At 40.4% G+C, this 19,237-nt stretch overlaps 1 long non-coding RNA gene across 1 annotated transcript; it reads left to right on the top strand.

The window, feature by feature from the left end:
* The first annotated feature begins 5,291 nt into the window (after window positions 1-5,291).
* On the top strand, window positions 5,292-18,459 carry LOC122892176. The gene is made up of 3 exons (XR_006381383.1): window positions 5,292-5,326; window positions 17,157-17,322; window positions 18,121-18,459. It is a non-coding gene; the product is annotated as an uncharacterized LOC122892176 (long non-coding RNA).
* The last annotated feature ends 778 nt before the right edge of the window (window positions 18,460-19,237 follow it).

Below are 19,237 nucleotides of genomic sequence, written 5' to 3'. Positions count from 1 at the left end.
CCATCCATATGACATTTTTACAACAGAAGTTAGAAATCAGGCAACCATAAAAGCTAATGACAGCAATGCCCACATGATCTGGTCATTCCTCCTACTTCTCCAGCTTCTTCTGTTCTTCCCTGACATACTTGCTTCACTCCACTCACCAGGGCCTCCCTGCTTTGTCTCTAATAGTCCAGGCACCTCCTCAGGGCTTTTGTATTTGGCACTTTATTGTTTGAAAGGTTTACTATATGGGTCTCTTCATCTCCCTTAATCTTTGCTCCAAGTCACATTTTCAGTGAGGCTTTCCTTATTCATTATCTTTTATTTTTAATTTTTCCCCTTTTTCTTTTATTGACATTTAGTTGACACACAATGTTATATTAGTTTCAGGAGTACAAGGTAGTGAAGTGACAAATCTGCTTGTTATGCTATGCTCACTACAAGTGTGGCTACCGTCTCTCACCATACTACACTATCATAATACCATTGCTATAGTCCCTCTGCATACCTTTTATCACTGTGACTTATTCATTTCAGAACCCGGAGCCTATACTTCCCGCTCCCCTTCACCCACTTTGTTTAAACCCCCCAACCCCTTCCCCTTTGGCAACCATCAGTTCATCCTCTGTATTTTTGAGTCTGTTTCTGCTTTTTGTTTTTTCGTTTTTGCAGATTCCACATATAAGTGAAATCCCTATGATACATGCCTTTTTCTGTCTGACTTATTTTACTTAGCATAATACCCTCTAGGCTTATCCATGTTGCTGCAAATGGCAAGAGCACATCCTTTTTTATGGCCAAATAATATTCCTGTGTGTGTGTGTGTGTGTGTGTGTGTGTGTGTATACACACACACCACATCTTCTTTACCCATTCATCTATTAATGGACACTTGTGTTGATTCCATATCTTGGCTATTGTAAATAATACTGCAATAAACATACAGGTGCATATATCTTCTCAGATTAGTGTTTTAGTTTTCTTGGGGTAAATGCTCAGTAGTGGTATTATGGATCATATGTTATTTCTCTTCTATTTGATGAACCTCATTCTGTTTTCCACAGTGGCTGCACCAATATACATTTTCAATAACAGAGTGCAAGTTTCTTTTTCTCCACCCCTCACCAATACTTGCTATTACATATTATTTGGAGTTTAGCCATTCCGACAGGTGTAAGGTGATATCTTGTTGAGGGTTCAATTTGCATTTCCCTGACAGTGAGTAATGTTGAGCCCCTTCTCACATCAGCCTTTAAACCGCATGCACATGCACAGAAACCTTTCCTTCTTTGATGCTTTACTTTTTCCAGTAGCATTTATCACATTCTAACTTGCCATATAATTTAACTTTTTATACTTTATTTTTGTCTCTTACCACTAAATAGTAAATTCCATGAAGGCAGGGATGCCTTCAATTATTCCTAGTTCTTTATCCTAGTTCCTAGTTCCTCGTTCAGTATCAGGTACATAGCAGACACTCAGTAAATATTAGACAATAAATGATCTGTATCAGTTTTTTCATCAGTAAAATGGGAATAAAAAGAATAGTAACTACACCATAGAGTTGGGAGAATTTAGTAAGTTAGTATACATAAAGTGTTATCAGAGAGCCTGGCACAGAGAAAGCACTGAAGAGGTGTTTGGCTTGTAATCTCCCTACCATTTATACCAATTCTCTTGTTATTCAATGAGCACCAAGCAACGCCTCTCAAGAGGGAACAAGAGTAAGATGTTGAGAATATACTGTGTCCTAGCAATGAAGATATATGTAAATACTTGCTATTTTATATAATTTAACAAGCCCTCAACAAGTAAGGATGTTGCAGTGATTGCTACTGAATCTCTCAGTGTATTTTGAGGACAGAATGTTCATCATCCTTATTTTTCTATTGGAAGCAAACATGGTCATATTAACTACTTTGTTAATATGGACAAAGTAGGGGTGCCTGGCTGGTTCAGTGGGTTAAAGCCTCTGCCTTCAGCTCAGGTCATGATCTCAGGTTCCTGGGATCGAGCCCCGCATCAGGCTCTTTGCTTGGCAGGGAGCCTGCTTCCCTTCCTCTCTCTCTGCCTGCCTCTATGCCTACTTGTGATCTCTGTCCATCAAATAAATAAATAAAATCTTAGGAAAAAAAAAAACCCAACAAAGTAACCTGACCCTTAGTCTCTTACCTGTTCAAAACTGACCACAAAGGGCAGGCAGATGAGCTAAATCCTCACGACTGCTGTAGTTCCACATTCCTTTGTCATTTGTTGGATTTAGGCGATGACCTTCACGTCTAGAACCGGCACCAGTCTTTCCCAGTTTGAATATTGGCACAAACCACAGACCATATTAATCTTATTTCAAAATGTCAAAGTTCCAATATTCAGAGCATATGGAGCTGTGCAAATATCCTTCGAGAATACATTAAAAACTCAAAGTATTATCATTGGTTTTATTCCTTCATCCCCTCACAGCATATACCAAACTGAATCCCAAAGATTCCAGCAAAGTTATTTCCATTTACATACCAGTGAGGTCAAAGGGGGAAAGAGGGGGACTATTATCTGGAAACAGAAACTCAATGGAGAGCCAAACCTCAAACATACACATCTATGAAAATTAAAGTCTCTCCTGACAAAGTAGGTCAAATATCACTGATGTGGGGCTGTTGGATGGTCAGTCTTACTCACTCCCTGGTAAATACAAAGCACCAAAAAAAAATCAACTTTATAATAAATAGGATCATAGCTGGCTGCTTGTCTCTGATTAAATATAACTTTTGCTATTTAATTCAATTACTTCAGACAGAATTCTATGACATTTGACTCTGAATAAAACATTTTAACACCAAGTTTGAAACAGCAGTGTGTGGTTGTACATATCATTCATTGTACCAAGATATCTAGCTAAGGGGGCAAGGCAGGCCGAAAGATTTTTGGTTTTGTTTATTTTTAATTCCAAAGCTTGACTGTGAATATTGGGGATAATACCTGGAAGACTCAGAGCATAGAGTACATGTCATAAGCCACAGAGCTGGAAAGAATAGGTGATAATATTATAGAGGATGGTAGTGAGTTATATACTACCAATGCCTAGATAATTCATAAGACCCTTCCAGAAATTTGGATCAGGCCTGAAGACAAGGGGAGAAAGGGAGAAGAAGGTGCAAGAGAAAACCCTTGAATGTGGCAATTTATCTAAAGAAAATGAATTTTCCAAAAATGACTAAGTTATAGTGACTTGGCAAGATTATATTTTCTGCAATCTACTCAACAGAAATTGGGGGCTTGAAATCCAAACTCCATTTTTAAACAGTTTTTTAAGATTTTATTTATTTGAGAGAGAGAGAGAGAGCCCATGGGGAAAGGTAGTGGGGGTGGGTATTAGTGCTGAGGGAGAGGAAGAAGTAGACTCCCGGAAAAGCAGGGATCCCTATGGGTGGGGCTCAGTCCCAGGTCCCTGGTATCAAGATATGAACTGAAGTCAGATGCTTAATCAACTGAGCCACCCAGGAGCCCCTTAAGCAGGTTTTTTTTGTGTTTTTGTTTTTGTTTTTGTTTTTAAAGCCGAGAATGTGTAAACCTGAATAACAAGGGCTGGAACTATAAAATTCATACCCAGCATACTAGCTTTTATTGAGTTTCCAGGGTACTACGGGCACTAGGCTCAGAGCCTTATACACATTATCACATTTAGTCAATCCAGGGGAAAAAGTGATCTGAGAGCCTGGCTGGGTATTTTCTATTTGCTGCTCCAGAGCCTTATCTACTTTGCTCTGTGCCAAGAGAGGCTCACTGATAGGAACCACCAGCTCCTTATCCTTGCCGCTTCTTACAGGGAGGACTGGTGGAGAGGGGGGATCTGGGTACTTACTCCACTGGCTCTCTTTCTGTCATATTCCCTTGGATTGTCTTCATTCTTTCCATCAGGCAGCCCTTTCCATCGCTACTGTTATGGACTGAATGTTTGTGTCCCCCTCCCTCAAATTAATATATTAAAACCCTAATCTCCAAAGTGATATTAGGAAGTAGGGCTTTTGTGGGGTTTTTGTTTGTTTGTTTGTTTGTTTTTTAAAGATTTTATTTATTTATCGGACAGAGAGAGACCCAGCAAGAGAGGGAATGCAAGCTGGGGGAGTGTGAGAGGGAGAAGCAGGCTTCCTGCTGAGCAGGGAGCCCAATGTGGGGCCCAACTGCAGGACCCTGAGATCTCAACCTGAGCGGAAGGCAGACACTCAACTACTGAGCCACCCAAGAGCCCTGGAAGTAGGGCCTTTGGATGGCAATTAGGTCTAGACGAAATCATATAGGCAACCCCCTATGACAAGATTAGCTTTCTTCTAGGAAGAGGAAAAGAGACCAGAGCTTGCTCTTTCTCTGCCGTGTGATGGGAAGGCAGTTGTGTGCAAGCCTGGGAACCAGCTCTCACCAGGAACCGAATCTGCCGAGGTCTGGAGCTAGGGCTTCCCATGCTCCAGCTATGAGAAACAAACGTCTGTTGTTCAAGCTACCCAGGCTGTTGCATTTTGTTGCAGCAGCCCAGCACCCTAAGACAGCTACCCTCTCAGAATTCCAGGACCACTTGCTTCCATGGCCTCTTCAGGCACAGGGGAGATAGGGGCTCCCCATACCACCCGTCTCAAAGCCCTGTGCTATTCCTTTCCTGTGCTATTCCTTTCTGACTTCCGTAAAGCCCGCCCACGAGTTATAGGCACCTTCCACTGACCGGGTCAGAGTGCCCTCTCTTTCCTGCTAGGTCACTAATACATGCGCAGTTCCTAAGCAGAGATGGGGTGACCATTTCTCAACAGGAATTTTGCCATCTATGGGGCTACGTGGCTCTTCATGCTTCTTCCAACTCAGAGAGTCTGTTTAACAGTTACACTAACAAAGACAGTCTTTGTGTTTTTATCCAATTATATATGACACAGCAACATTTTCCCAGAAAAAAAGTTTACATTCCGTTTAGCAAGCTTATTTTGTCTATCCTCCCGGAAGCTGTTGTGTGAACTGACGACCCTCCCTCCCCCCACGTACCCCCTGAACATGATTTAAAAGAAAAAGGAATGGAGAAAAAGCAAATGACAGCCCAGCATCAGGGCCGGTGGGTAGCCATGGACTGGGCGTCCCCGGACAGTCGGCGGCTTCTCTGCCTTAGAAGGCTGGTTCTCTAGAGGTGGGATTCTGATCCCCAGAATGTTGCTCACCGGATGAAGAAGGCCTCCTGTCCTCACAGGGATCAAAGCTTCAGTTGGATCGCCATGCTTCTGAAAGCCGCAACATTATTTGTCAGTGCCTGCTGTGTGCTCCCTGTGTGCTCAGCTCCTCTGGAGAGACCAAATCTGCAAATACTACGGTAAGACAGAGTGAGGAAAAAAATAATGAAGGAAACGCTCCAGTGAACCTCAAGTCATTTCACTTTACTATCCCATCTCCTTTTGTCACATAACGGGGAATGATTGCCAAATTGTTGTTCACATTTTTCTAATTACTGCTAACAATCTCTCACACTTGTCTAAGACTTTATAATTCATGGAGCATCACATATTCTCACAAGGATCTCGTGTGTGTGAGTGCATGCACACACACACACACAACTGTGAAAATAAATAGGGCAGGTATTCTCTTTTATTTTTATTGTTGGTGTTCTTTTTTTTTTTTTTTTAAGATTTTTATTTATTTATTTGACAGACGGAGATCACATGTAGGCAGAGAGGCAGGCAGAGAGAGAGGAGGAAGCAGGCTCCCTGCTGAGCAGAGAGCCCGATGCGGGGCTCGATCCCAGGACCCTGAGATCATGACCTGAGCTGAAGGCAGAGGCTTTAACCCACTGAGCCACTCAGGCGCCCTGTTCTGTTTCTTTTTAAGTTCTCACATTATCTTATCTCTTCCCATTCCAACCCTTCAGTGTTTTTGTGATATATTATAAATAGGCCTTTTCTTGATCTTCATAATAGTAATCTTACTAGTAATACTATGTGTTCTATATTATTTGTTCGATATTCATTTGTTGACTATCTTCTGTAAACAGTGAAGTGTTATGGGGAATATGAGACCATATCTGTCCAGTAGAACTTTCTGCAGTGATGAAAATATTCTAAACGAGTTGTCGAAAACTGACCTCTGTGTTATGGAGCCAAAATATAAAATGAAGAGAGAATGTGGGATAAAGAAGAAAAATAATTTGATTGCTGTGCCAGCAGGAGAGGCTGCGGCCGATTAAGGCCCTCACAGACTGAAAGCCCGCCTGAAGGAAGGGGCTGGAAGGTTTTAGGAGGAAATACAGGATCGAGCCAGTTTTGACAGGAATAGTATACCGGCTGCCAGCTTTGTTCATCATGTTTTTAGGGTGGTAGTAGACTCCTGAAACAAAAGGTTAAGAAGGGAAGAGGGGAGGCTTGCAAAAGAAAGGAAAAAGTTTACTTTAAAATCGAGCTTGGCTGAAGCATTAGTACATCCATTTTGATTTTTGTTCAACTTTATGCTTTTAAGCATTTTCAAAGGTACTGTGTCCATTATGATAGCAACTAATTGCATGTGGCCATTGAGCATTTGAAATATGGCTAATACAACTGAGGAATCGAATGTTGAATTTTTTTGGAGAGGTTGTGCTAGACTATCATATTTACAAAAACAGCACAAAAGTGGATTCAACCGTCGATGCTCATGCACACTTCGTTCACGTCATCAACAACAGATATCCTAATGCTATAGAATGAAATTAGAATACTAGCTTCAACGGCAGCGGCTAAGCCCTAGAGTCACACAAGTTACACCAGAATGGGCAAATACTGCCCAAGTAAAATTCTATTGTTAAAGGGGGAACAGGTCTAAGGCCATTCAAGTTCAAGCACAGAGATACAAATTTTTCAGAGCCCCATCTATTTTTGGTTGAAGAATGTGACCTTCCTTCTTACTTGTGGTCTTAAACTTCCGTTTTACAAAATCCAAAAGGAAAGTACAGAAGAAATCAATACAATAGGGGTTATGTTAAATAATTGTGATATACATAGCTATAATTAAAATGAATTTAAAAAGCCAAAACATTACAATTGTAAAACTTGCTTGTTACTTGTTAAATCAGTCCTATACTGGGAGTTAGGTAATAGATACAATTATTTTCAAGAAGATTATGTTAATTTATCTTAATTTAATGTTAATTTTTTAAAGGATTATTTATTTATTTGAGAGAGAAAGAAACAGAGAGCACGAGCAGGGGGAACAGGCAGAGGGAGAAACAGGCTCCCCGCTGAGCAGGGAGCCTGATGCAGGACTTAATCCCAGGACCCCAGAATCATAACCCAAGCCAAAGGCAGATGTTTAACTGACTGAGTCACCCAGGCACCCCTAATGTTAACTTTTAAAAAAATCAAAATGTTTGACTTCAATAGTTGTTATCTTTGGCAATGCATCTCTAGAACCAGGATAGCTACTTCTCTCTTGCAGGAATTTAGAATCCAAAGGGATTGAGGTAGACGTGGGGGGCCAGCAGGAGGCATGGCTTGAGAACAATTACAAACCTGTATAAAATTCAAAATTATACCAAATATATCTAAATACTGAGATCATCTAATGAAGCTATCTGTGTGGGATGAGGTTTATGGAAGGAAAGCATTCAGAGAAAATGGGATTTCAGGAACTGCTATGACGGAGGAAGGAAGGAAGAGTAGAGGCAAGTAAAATGAAAAGACCATTTGGAGGAGTGAAAGAGATGGATCCCGAAGAACAGGAGATGGGAGAGGGCAGGGAAGAGATTCACACCCAAACTGCTGACAGACTTTGAAGCAAATCTGAAGTGAATGTGGATATTGACCCTGATTAGGGAAGGCTGACACAATATACCAGTCCAAGGATACCTTTCTGGCATAAGGAGTACTTCAAGAAGCAGCAGACACTGGAGAAGCGCTGAAACAGAATAGAGGTTACCCCCTTTCTTTTTTTTAAGATTTTATTTATTTATTTGACAGAGAGAGAGAGAGAGAGAGAGAGAGCGCAGAAGCAGGGGGAGTGGCAGGCAGAGGGAGAGGGAGAAGCCAGATATGGGACTCAATCCCAGGACTTTGGGATCATGACCCAACCGAAGGCAGTGGCCCAAGCAACTGAGCCACACAGGTGTCTCTGAAGTTACCCTTTTTTTAAGAGAAGTTCATATTTATTAGGAAATTTCAATTTGTAAGGGTGTCTCCCTCTCTGTACCAGGAAGAGAAGGATGACTTAGTCACAAGAAACTCAACAATGCAGTCATGACCTAAATCATCATGGCAAATCTTATTCTTGTTTACCAAACCTGTCCTGCTTATCTCCCTATAACTGACTTCCCCCACACCCTTCTTTCATCCTTAGCTAAAGATGGTTTTCAAGCCTGAATTCCACAGCACCTCTGAGAGGTAGTTCCTCAGTTTTCAGAGTACATCATACATTAGATATATGTTACCAACTTCTGTTTGTATTTCTCTTTTTAATCTTTTTTATTTTTCATTTTTTTTAAGATTTTTATTTATTTATTTGGCACAGAGAGAGAGAGAGATCACAGGAGGCCGAGAGGCAGGCAGAGAGAGAGGGGGAAGCAGGCTCCCTGCTGAGCAGAGAGCCCAATGCAGGGCTTGATCCCAGAACCCTGAGACCATGACCTGAGCCGAAGGCAGAGGCTTAACCCACTGAGCCACCCAGGCACCCTCTCTTTTATTTTTATTTATTTTTAGATTTTATTTATCTATTTGAGAGAGAGTTAGCTAGAGAGAGAGACCACAAGCCGGGAGAGGGGCAGAGGGAGAGGGAGAAGCAGACTCCCTGCTGAGCAGGGAGCCCCATCCTCAGGCTCAACCTTAGGACCCTGGAATCATGACCGGAGCTGAAGATGCTTAGCCAATTTAGAACCACCCAGGCACCCCTAATCTGTCTTTTTTAAAGGGCTCCAGCTGAGAACTTAGAAGGGTAAAGAGACCTACATTAGTAACATTGGAAACCATTATTGGATAGTGTGGACAATGCAAGAGAAAAACAAGTGGAGAAGAAGAAAGAAAACTAGAGAGAAGTAAAACAAAACATAATCCTAAAAGTGTCGGAGTGCTGTGACCTGACACATCTTTTGTTATTTCATTTATTTCCTAAAAATGGTTTCAAATATTAACAGAAGATTAGTTAACCATTTGCTGGTTTCTGAATTTGTGTAGCAGAGGAAATTTTTATTCTACCCTTCTAGGTTCTGTGGCTGGTCTAATAATTAAAATGACATAGGACAGATTAACAGAAGAAAAACAAATTTAATTATGTACATGTACAGGAGACCCAAAAAGGAGCCAGTCAATTGAGGTTTATATAACATCCTGAGCTAAGGAAAGAAAAGGAGCCTGGGGCTTCAAAATGAAGAGGCAGTTTATAGGTAGGGGAGAGGAGGATATATTTGGCAAACACAGTTTTTGTAGATCAGTTTCCTAAGTAAAAACGGCTTATCTGGGGGCACCTGGGTGGCTCAGTGGGTTAAGCCGCTGCCTTCAGCTCAGGTCATGATCTCGGGATCCTGGGATCGAGTCCCACATCGGGCTCTCTGCTCAGCAGGGAGCCTGCTTCCTCCTCTCTCTCTCTCTGCCTGCTTCTCTGCCTACTTGTGATCTCTCTCTGTCAAATAAATAAATAAAATCTTTAAAAAAAAAAAAAACAAAAAAAAAACGGCTTATCTCTGGTAGTAGCTCTCTTCCTAATATAGGCCCCCTTTCTAATGTAAATTTCCTTTCCAATTGGAGATTTCCCCCACAAATGGAGAAATCTATATTTCTTTTAGGCATTTAAGGGGAAGATTAAAAGCTTTTTCTGAGCCTTCTGGGTCTTGACTGCCTTCAGCTCAAAGAAATCCTCATGCAGGAGTGGCATTTTTCTTTTTTTGGAGGGGAGGGAGGAGATGGTCTTGTTCTGAACCCCTTTGTCTGCATTATATTGGGAAATATATATACGGTCTTTTATTATTAAACATAAACCCCAGCTCTTTGGCCAATCATACTGTATTTAATCTAATGAATTTCCACTTAACCTCTCTTTTCCTTCAACCCTATAAACACACACACACTTCATACTCCTGCCCAACACCATATTCAGAACAGGACTTCTCAAACTATCTGAGGAGAAGAACCAGGTTTTCTTTTCCTAATCCATCATGAACTCAAACTTTCATAAAATACAACAAAAAAAGAAAAAAAAAATAGAAAAATTGAATAAAAAGACATACATAATATAAACGAAGTTTTCTGCTCTTAGATTCAATATATATAAATGTACCCTGACATTGTTGCTTTAAAAGTTTCTAAATGCTTACCCTCAATTTATTACTTATTTCCTTATGGATTGTGTTATAAAATGATTTAAAAAGACAAATTAGATGATAAACTTCATGAAGTGGACGGCTTCCATTCAGAGACCTGTAAAATGGGGAGGAAGGTGAAAACTTCTACAGGACAAAGAATAAAGAACAAGGAAGGGAGAAATAGAAAATATCAGATTGGCCGGGGCTACATCCTTGGACTTGCTTGGGGTGAGAAGGAAGAAGGAAATAAGCATAGACTTCAGAGCTGGCATGGCAACTGGGGACTAGCTGACTGGGGTAATCCATTTGTGGTGAAGCTGAGCATTTCCAAGGACATGAAAGTTATCTGAGTTTCAGTTTGCTGATGTGGCACCCAGGGAAGGAACAGTTCCATCTTCAAACTAGAGATTTATTTCAAAAACTGGTGACAAATAATTTGCTACTTGGCACCTGACCATGCATCATACTTTCAATAGCATTGACTTAGATGCATGATGATTTATCTATGTAGAATGTTGTGTAATAAAGAGAAATTTATTATTTCTAACATATACACAACATACTGCATAGGCAATATTATTTCTGATCTTCAACTATTTATGCCTTTTTAAAAAAAGATTTAATTAATTAATTATTTGAGACAGAGTGAGAAACAGAGCATGAGGTAGGAGAGGGGCAGAGGAAAAACCAGACTCCCACACTGAGCAGGGAGCCAGATGTGGGGTTTGATCCCAGGACCATGAGATCATGACCTGTACTGAAAGCACACAGTTAACCAAGTGAGCTGCTCAGGTGTCCCTATTTATGCCTTTAAAATAAAGCAAATCATTTAAAGTTCATAATCTTTAAGGAATCAAGTTTTTTTCTGAGAAGTTCTTTTTAGTTCTTTGTGTATTGTCTTGCACTCATAAATATTTTAAAAAGTGTCAGTTTTCCAATGGATTCTTATGTTCAAATAAAAATGTTGGATACCCCAAATTAGTATCTATTGGTATTGATTTCTAATATCCAATGTTTGTCTGTTTAATGTGTTTCTTGTTAAGAACATTTTTATTTGTGAATGAAATATTACAAGACAGCTGCTTATAACATTACAGTTTATTGCCACAAAAAAGAGTGAACTATCAGAAAATGACTGAGTTTTCATAAACATCAACGTCATACTGCTGTATGAGGAAATGGAAAAAATCTGGCCGAGAGAAGTGAGGGAATCAGTGTTTAGCACTGCAAAGTTTTGCAAATGTGCAAAGTGCAAATTTGTTTATTAAAAACAACTAGCTTATGGTTGCCTGGGTGGCTCAGTGGGTTAAAGCCTTGGCCTTCAGCTCAGGTCATGATCTCAGGGTCCTGGGATCGAGCCCCACATCGGGCTCTCTGCTCAGCGGGGAGCCTGCTTCCTCCTCTCTCTCTCTGCCTGCCTCTCTGCCTACTTGTGATCTTTGTCTGTCAAATAAATAAATAAAAATCTTTATTAAAAAAAAAAAACAACAACTAGCTTAAAGTTTTATTTACTTTAAAAATTCCTTCATCTAACACTGCCTTTATTCCTCCTAAATTTGAGGACAAATATAACATCATAACAGAAGCCTACAAGAAAAAGCAAACGCGGGGCGCCTGGGTGGCTCAGTGTGTTAAGCTGCTGCCTTCGGCTCAGGTCATGATCTCAGGGTCCTGGGATCGAGGGCCACATGGGGCTCTCTGCTCAGCGGGGAGCCTGCTTCCCTTCCTCTCTCTCTGCCTGCCTCTCTGCCTACTTGTGATCTCTCTCTGTCAAATAAATAAATAAAATCTTTAAAGAAAAAGCAAACGCATATCACTTAGGAATAACAGCCTCAGAAAAAACTGAAACTAAAGCTCAAAGGCTGTTGGCATTTAATTTCCCTTCACTCCCTTAAAATTTTGGAGACTTTGCATTCTATTTCCCAAAATATGTGGTTAATGCTTTAACATTTCCACCAATTATGCTGAGCAATCTAACTTGACCTCCATTTAAGAGAAAGGTTTTCTTGGTCTTTTTAAAGTTCATTTCTGGGCGCCTGGGTGGCTCAGTGGGTTAAGCTGCTGCCTTCGGCTCAGGTCATGATCTCAGGGTCCTGGGATCGAGGGCCACATCGGGCTCTCTGCTCAGCAGGGAGCCTGCTTCCTCCTCTCTCTCTGCCTGCCTCTCTGCCTGCTTGTGATCTCGCTCTGTCAAATAAATAAATAAAATCTTTAAAAAAAAAAAATAAAGTTCATTTCTATACAATATGAAAAACAAATGTTATGTGTGATCCTTGATTGGCTCCTAGATTGAAAAAAAAACCCCAAACAAAAAAACTTTTGACAGGGCATTATTAAGACAGTGGAGAAAGTTTGCATATAGACAATATATTAGATAATTTATTATATCAACATTAAATTTCTTTAGTGTGATATGGTATTATGGTTATATAGGAGAATGTCCTTGCTCTTAGAAAACACATGGTAAACTATTTAGAGGGAAAGTGTCATGATGTCTACAATACACTTTCATGTGGTTCAGCACTGGGGCACCTAAGTGGCTCAGCAGGTTAAGTCTCTGCCTTCGGCTCAGGTCATGATCTCAGGGTTCTGGGATCAAGCCCTGCATTGGGCTCTCTGCTTGGCAGGGAGCCTGCTTCCCCCTCTCTCTCTGCCTACCTCTCTGCCTACTTGTGATCTCTCTCTCTGTCAAATAAATAAATAAAATCTTTTAAAAAACTTGTTCAGCATTAAAAAAAAGGTACATGGAGATGGATGGATAGATGATAGATAGATAGATGGACAGACCGACAGACAGATAGATAGATAACAGATATAGCTAGCCAGTGTGGCAAAATGCTGATAACTGTATATTTAAGTAAGGCTGTTCCTAACCCTGCAGGGCCTGGGTCAAAAGCACAAATCGAGACTCACATACCCTGCCTAAATATTTAAAGTTACAAAGCAAACTCATAAAATAATAAAATACATTCTATCTTTAATTTTTTTATTTTTAATTTTTTTAAAGATTTTATTTCTTTATTTGCCAGACAGAGATCACAAGTAGGCATAGAGGCAGACAGAGAGAGGGGGAAGCAGGCTCCCTGCTGAGCAGAGAGCCCCATATGGGGCTCGATCCCAGGACCCTGAGATCATGACTTGAGCTGAAGGCAGAGGCTTTAATCCACTGAGCCACCTAGGCGCCCCTCTATCTTTAATTTTGACTAATACATCTTCATAATGATCTGGAAACCAAGTTTAAATTTAGAATTCACAAACTCCTGCAAGTTTTACATTAGAACATAGTAATTCAAGGAAAGCCAGCCCTGGTCTCCTGGCCTGCAGCCAATTCCATTTCTCTCCCCATCCCTAAGACCATTCCTATGGACCTCAGTTCATGCATTCAAGCACCATCTGTGGGGTAGCAGAATATGAAACCCTAAAACATACCCCTTTCACATAAGGATTATTTTGAGCTGAACGCAACTGAGAAGAAACAGGTATAAAAAAGCTCTGCTGGGTGCCTGCGGGGCTCAGTGGGTTAAGCCGCTGCCTTCTGCTTGGGCCCTGATCTCAGGGTCCTGGGATTGAGGCCCGCATCGGGCTCTCTGCTCAGCAGGGAGCCTGCTTCCTCCTCTCTCTGCCTGCCTCTCTGCCTACTTGTGATCTCATTCTCTCTGTCAAATAAATAAATAAATAAAAATTAAAAAAAAAAAAAAAAGCTCTCTGCTCTCTATTTGCCTAAAACCAGGACATAAATTTTCAAAGGTATCCCTCTTCTCCTCTCTAACAAGAGGACAAAACTTGATCATCAGATATGACTTTAGATCCTATCAGGCTGGAGATGGCACTGGGAAAATCTATATAACAAACTTTATTATCCAGCTTTTGTCTACCATTAGTTTCCTATATATCGGCCCCCCTATTATTTGCTGTACTTTGAGACTCAAAGTCTTTTTCCTTTGTCTTGTCACTTCTATAAAAATGTATTGTTTCCTTGCTAAGATACTATGTAAACTCATTTTTTAAAAAAGATTTTATTTATTTATTTGTCAGAGAAAGAGAGAAAGAAAGAGAACAAGTAGGGGGAGTGGCAGGCAGAGGGAGAAGCAGGCTCCCTGCTGAGGAGGGAGCCCATGTAGGACTCCATCCTAGGACCTTGGGATCATGACCTGGGCTGAAGGCAGATGTGTAACTGCCTGAGCCACCCAGGTGTCTGTGAGTTACTCATTTTTCCCTGGGTATCTCCCATGCATATATGAGGTATACATATTAATAAACTTCTGTTTGTTTTTCTCTTATTAATCTGTCTTTGGTTATAGAAGTCTAACCAAGAACTTAAAAAGGTAGAGGGAAATTACTTTTCCTACCCTACACACCCATATCACAGCTCCCCACTCCCACAAACAGCTGTTCCTTGGCCACCTTTTGGGTTAAAGGATATGCATAATAGACGCAGTCTTACCTCAGGGAAACAGACCCAAAAAGAGGAAAGCAGTAGGAATTCCAGAGTCTAGGATACCTACAGCATGGAATAAAAGTGAGGGGCTATGGTGGGAGCTGAACTCCAGATAGTCATGCCTTTTGGCTCAGAATACTTCTCATTCCTTGGCAAGGACCAAGGCTAGAGGAGAAAAGGAGCCCTCCAAAGGATGCGTAGTATTGGATATACGTGAAGAGATATGGATTTCCAGTGAAATTATTCTTTCATTTTTAACTTGAACATTTTGGCATATTTTTTTCCCACTTTCCAAAAATGCTTTAGAGATGATTTAGAAAAAAATATTTTATATCTTGTTCTTTTCACATATCATTCTAACAACTTCAGGGGGAGGAAAATTAATCTTCCCTCTACCCTAGAAGTTCTTAGCAAAGACCTCTGTAGTAAAAGAAGTTTATAAACATGTATACTTCATGTATATTTGGGAGATGCCCAGGGAAAAACGAGTAACTCAGGTGGTTCAGAGTTCAGGCTTAACTACCATCTTAATTGGAAAGGGAAGGGAGAACATAGGCCTCTTAGGGGAAAGTAAGTGATTTTTAGGGAAGATGAATGGGTTCTTAGAAAAAAATAGATGGGAGAGATGATAGAATACGATAAAGTTTGGGTGCTGTGTCAGTAATTCCTAGTTGGTAAAACTCCCAGGGAGGGGATAACTGAGTTCCTTTTGTTGTTCTGTGTTGGGGTAGATATGAGGAGTTCAGAGAAAGCTCCTCCTTGCATTTAATGTTCCAAATGCCTGCAACTCAAAATAATTAATATGCCAAAGCAGCATATTTTAAGGTGGCATGTCCAGAACTCCTACACTCATATTTTAAGATGACGCATTCTGCTACACTTAGCAGTAATCATTTACATGATTAAAAACTCTTTGCAAACATTATTTTTAATATCCATTATGTCTAATCTGTGGTATTGTGATTTATAATAAGAAATACATATTTGGTCTTCATCCTTGTTCCTGGCACAGAGCTCCTAAAACCTCTGGAATCACCTAGGTGTTGACAGCAGGACAAGGTGTCTTTTGTTATGTTAATGAAGTTGTGTTAACGAAGTGACTGGTGGTTCGCTGAGGGGGATGGGGGTTCCTTGTTGCCAGGGGAAACAGCCAGGTGTTTAGACAGCTGGATCTTCCAATCCGCCCCCTGATTTTTGAGGGGGAGAGGGGCTAGAAATTAAGATAAATCACCAATGGCCATTGATTTAATCAATCATGATTCTGTAATGAAGCTTCCATAAAAAACCAAAAGGACTAGATTTGGAGAGCTTTCTGGGTGGGTGACTGCATGGAAATTTAAGGACTGTGGTATGCTCAGAGAGCATGGAAGCTCTGAGCCCATTCCCACAGGTACTGTTTTGTTACATATCCTTTTATAATAAACTGGTAAATGTTTATTATACATAAACATTTTATATATATGTTTATTATACATAAACATATACTCACAGAACTGAGTTCTGTGAGATGTTCTAGCAAATTAATTGAATCTAAGCTGGGGGTTGTAGGAACCTCCCATCTATAGCCACCTGATCAGAAGCACACATAACAGACCTATACTGGCATTGACTTCCCAAGAGGGTGGAGGTGCAGTCTTACATAACTGAGTCCTTAACCTGTGGGATCTGATGCTATTTTTTTGATAAGTAATGTCAGAATTGAGTTGGATTGTAGGGTACCTGGTCAGTGTCTAGTGGGAATCTCTCATGGACAAAACTCAGGCACGTGGCCACATCTGATTTGTAGGGGAGCTGGAAAAGGCACTCTGAAAGCCCAGAAGGAGAAAGAAATAATGTGACTAAACCTATCCAAACTCTTCCGTCTAGTAACAGAGTTAAACATCTGCAGGTTGTGTAGCTGATTCACTGTTTCAGCCTGTCAGTGGACAAAAGCAAGAGGCCTCTAGGGTTTGGTTTGGGTTTTCATTTCCTGGAGGAGTCCATGAGCGTCTACTCTGCCAAATGTGGCATGGATCTCGTAGGATCACCCCACAGTCTCCTGCCTCCATGAATGCTTGAGGTTGGAAACCCTCCGGAGGAATTTGTCTTGCCAACAATCCCTTTCCCTCAAGTGGATTCCATGACAAAAGTTCTGTTAGCCCTTGTATTTGAGCCAGTTTGGTGGTGATATTCACTGTGTTCACTCTAATGTGTAGACTGTATCCACTCTAAATGAGGGGTCCTTGCATTTGTGGAAATTACTTCCCAATAGTATCTCTGCATTTTTAAAAATGGTGCATTTCTTATAAAGGAGGCCCAAGATACTTATTTTAGTTTAAATTCAAAGTGTTATTTTTACAGCTGGAGCAGAGAGTGACTGTGTGTTACTTACTACAATTTTGAGAAAATGTCAGACCTTAATGGATTTATATTTCAAACCTTCTGACTTTACTTTTTTTGCATTGATTTTAGGTACTGACTGAACTTATAATCAAGTTGAATGTCTGGCAGAGTTTGGGAATTCAGTTGCTGTCATACTAAATAAAGGCTTTAATCTGGAGAAGAGGAGATTAAAAAGATCATTTTAAGTTAAAGGATGGGGGTTCATTTAATGAAATCTCCAACTACTCAAAACTGGGTAAGTCCTAAGGAAGCCTTATTGGAAATGATTTTAGCGAGTAGGCCTACTAGTCAGGCTAGTTGCCAATGTTTGCCCATGAGCAAGAAGGTTTGAAAATTGACTTCAGATGGTTAGTCATTGATACATACACAGGAATCTGCCAAAGAATCTTTGAGGCACAGAGAAACACAAGGCTGCAGAGAACCTCAACCCAAATTCTCAAAATATTAGGGGAACACGATAGGACTAGTGAGGATACTACTTGTGTTCCTTAGAGGCAACATTAACTCTGAAATTTTTTTTTCCTGTCACTTTAGGAAAAAAGCAAAAATAAAAGAGATGCCAGAAATATGTAGCTGTAAATAAGCCACTACTATTGGCAAAATAATTAATCATTTACTCAACAAGCATTTATTAAGCACCGGCACTTAGTATTGGAGATAGGAAGATGAATGAAAGTTTTTGCCTTCAAAGAGCACATAACCTAAAGGAAAGGAAAATAATGGCAAAACAGGGCTGTAAGGGAGGCATGCGTAAGTCCTGGGGGGTGGGGATGGGATACAAAGAAGGAAGCAAGTTTGGAGAAGATGGTCAGGGAGAGATTTACTGAAAAGACTCTTGGGATGCATCTCAAAGGATAGGCGTTTGCCAGTATAAGCAGCATTTTACTAAAAGAGGAAAAGCATAGCAAAGATTGTCAGAGCAGAAAGGCATGCTCCAACTTTCACATTAAGTTGGTTACTAAAGCTGTTTTCATAGCAGAACTTTTTTTATTTCAAGGTTTTCTCTTTTGATTTGTTTTTCTTTACACTTTAGAGTGTGTCTGTGGAAATATCTAATGGAGAGCCAAAGCAATCTCACCATTGTGGAGTCCAAAGTACCCAGGATGACATCTTCTGAATCTCTTCCACTGACCTGGTTTCCCTAAAATATTTCCTGGCAGAACCATGTGAATGAGAGCATGACCATTAGAAAAAAGGCATTTTAAAACTCTGGTCTTTTTTCAAATTAAAAACATACAAGACCATTTTTATAGTCATATAGCTAACTTTTGATTATTCAGGATCATGGGGATAAAAGTTAGGGTGACCAAACCAGGATCAACAGGGAAAAGAGGAAAGGAACCAACTGTAAAATTCATTTGTAAAAATCAGAGTAAAATGAAAGAATTAAAACCAAGCCCATCAGTTTTTACAATAATTATGAATGGACTGAATTCGCACATTAAAGTCAGAAACTGCGTGAGCTTAAAAAGAATAAACTGCCCTAAATGCTGTTTCCAAGATACACCTGACCCACAGTGATAAAAAGGAAATGGGATAGTAAGTCATCTCAAAATCCATACTTGCTCATGATTTTAACTGCTTTCCTCCATCAGACTTCTTGCCTCAAACGAAGTTATAAAAGTCAAATTGGTAGTCTTAAGGACCCCTCATATTTACCGACAACATAATTCTCTGACAGAAGTAGAAGTAAAGAATTTATGTTAAAGCAAGTTGTATGTCAGGGTCCAGTCAGGAGACAGAAGTTGCAACAACAGACAAATTCATATGAGGAACCGGTTACACAAGTTGTTGGAGGGACCAAAGCGCAAAAGGAGACACAGCGAGGTGACACAGACAGCAAGTATAGGAAACAGCCACCACTCCCTCCGCTTGGGGAAGCAAAAGGAAAGTTGGGGCTGTCGGAATCTAGAAGTCAGTACCTAACTTGTAATACCTGAAACCTAGAGCCCCAAGGAGGCTTTTCTCCCAACACTGCTCATGTCATGTTATGTTAGGAAAGAGACAGATAGTAGGCATACCCCAGGAAAATTATCTCTTGTACCTTACCACAAGTTTATCCCTAATCCTGTTTCCTGGAGAAGAGGATACCCCATATGGGACTCCAGGTCTCCTTTTTCTAAGAAGGTAACTCTTAAGTCTTACAACGC

The sequence above is a fragment of the Neovison vison genome, chromosome 12 (genome assembly GCF_020171115.1).
Source record: "Neovison vison isolate M4711 chromosome 12, ASM_NN_V1, whole genome shotgun sequence".
Classification (NCBI taxonomy): Eukaryota; Metazoa; Chordata; class Mammalia; order Carnivora; family Mustelidae; genus Neogale; species Neogale vison.
This window is presented reverse-complemented; position numbering and strand designations above follow the sequence as displayed.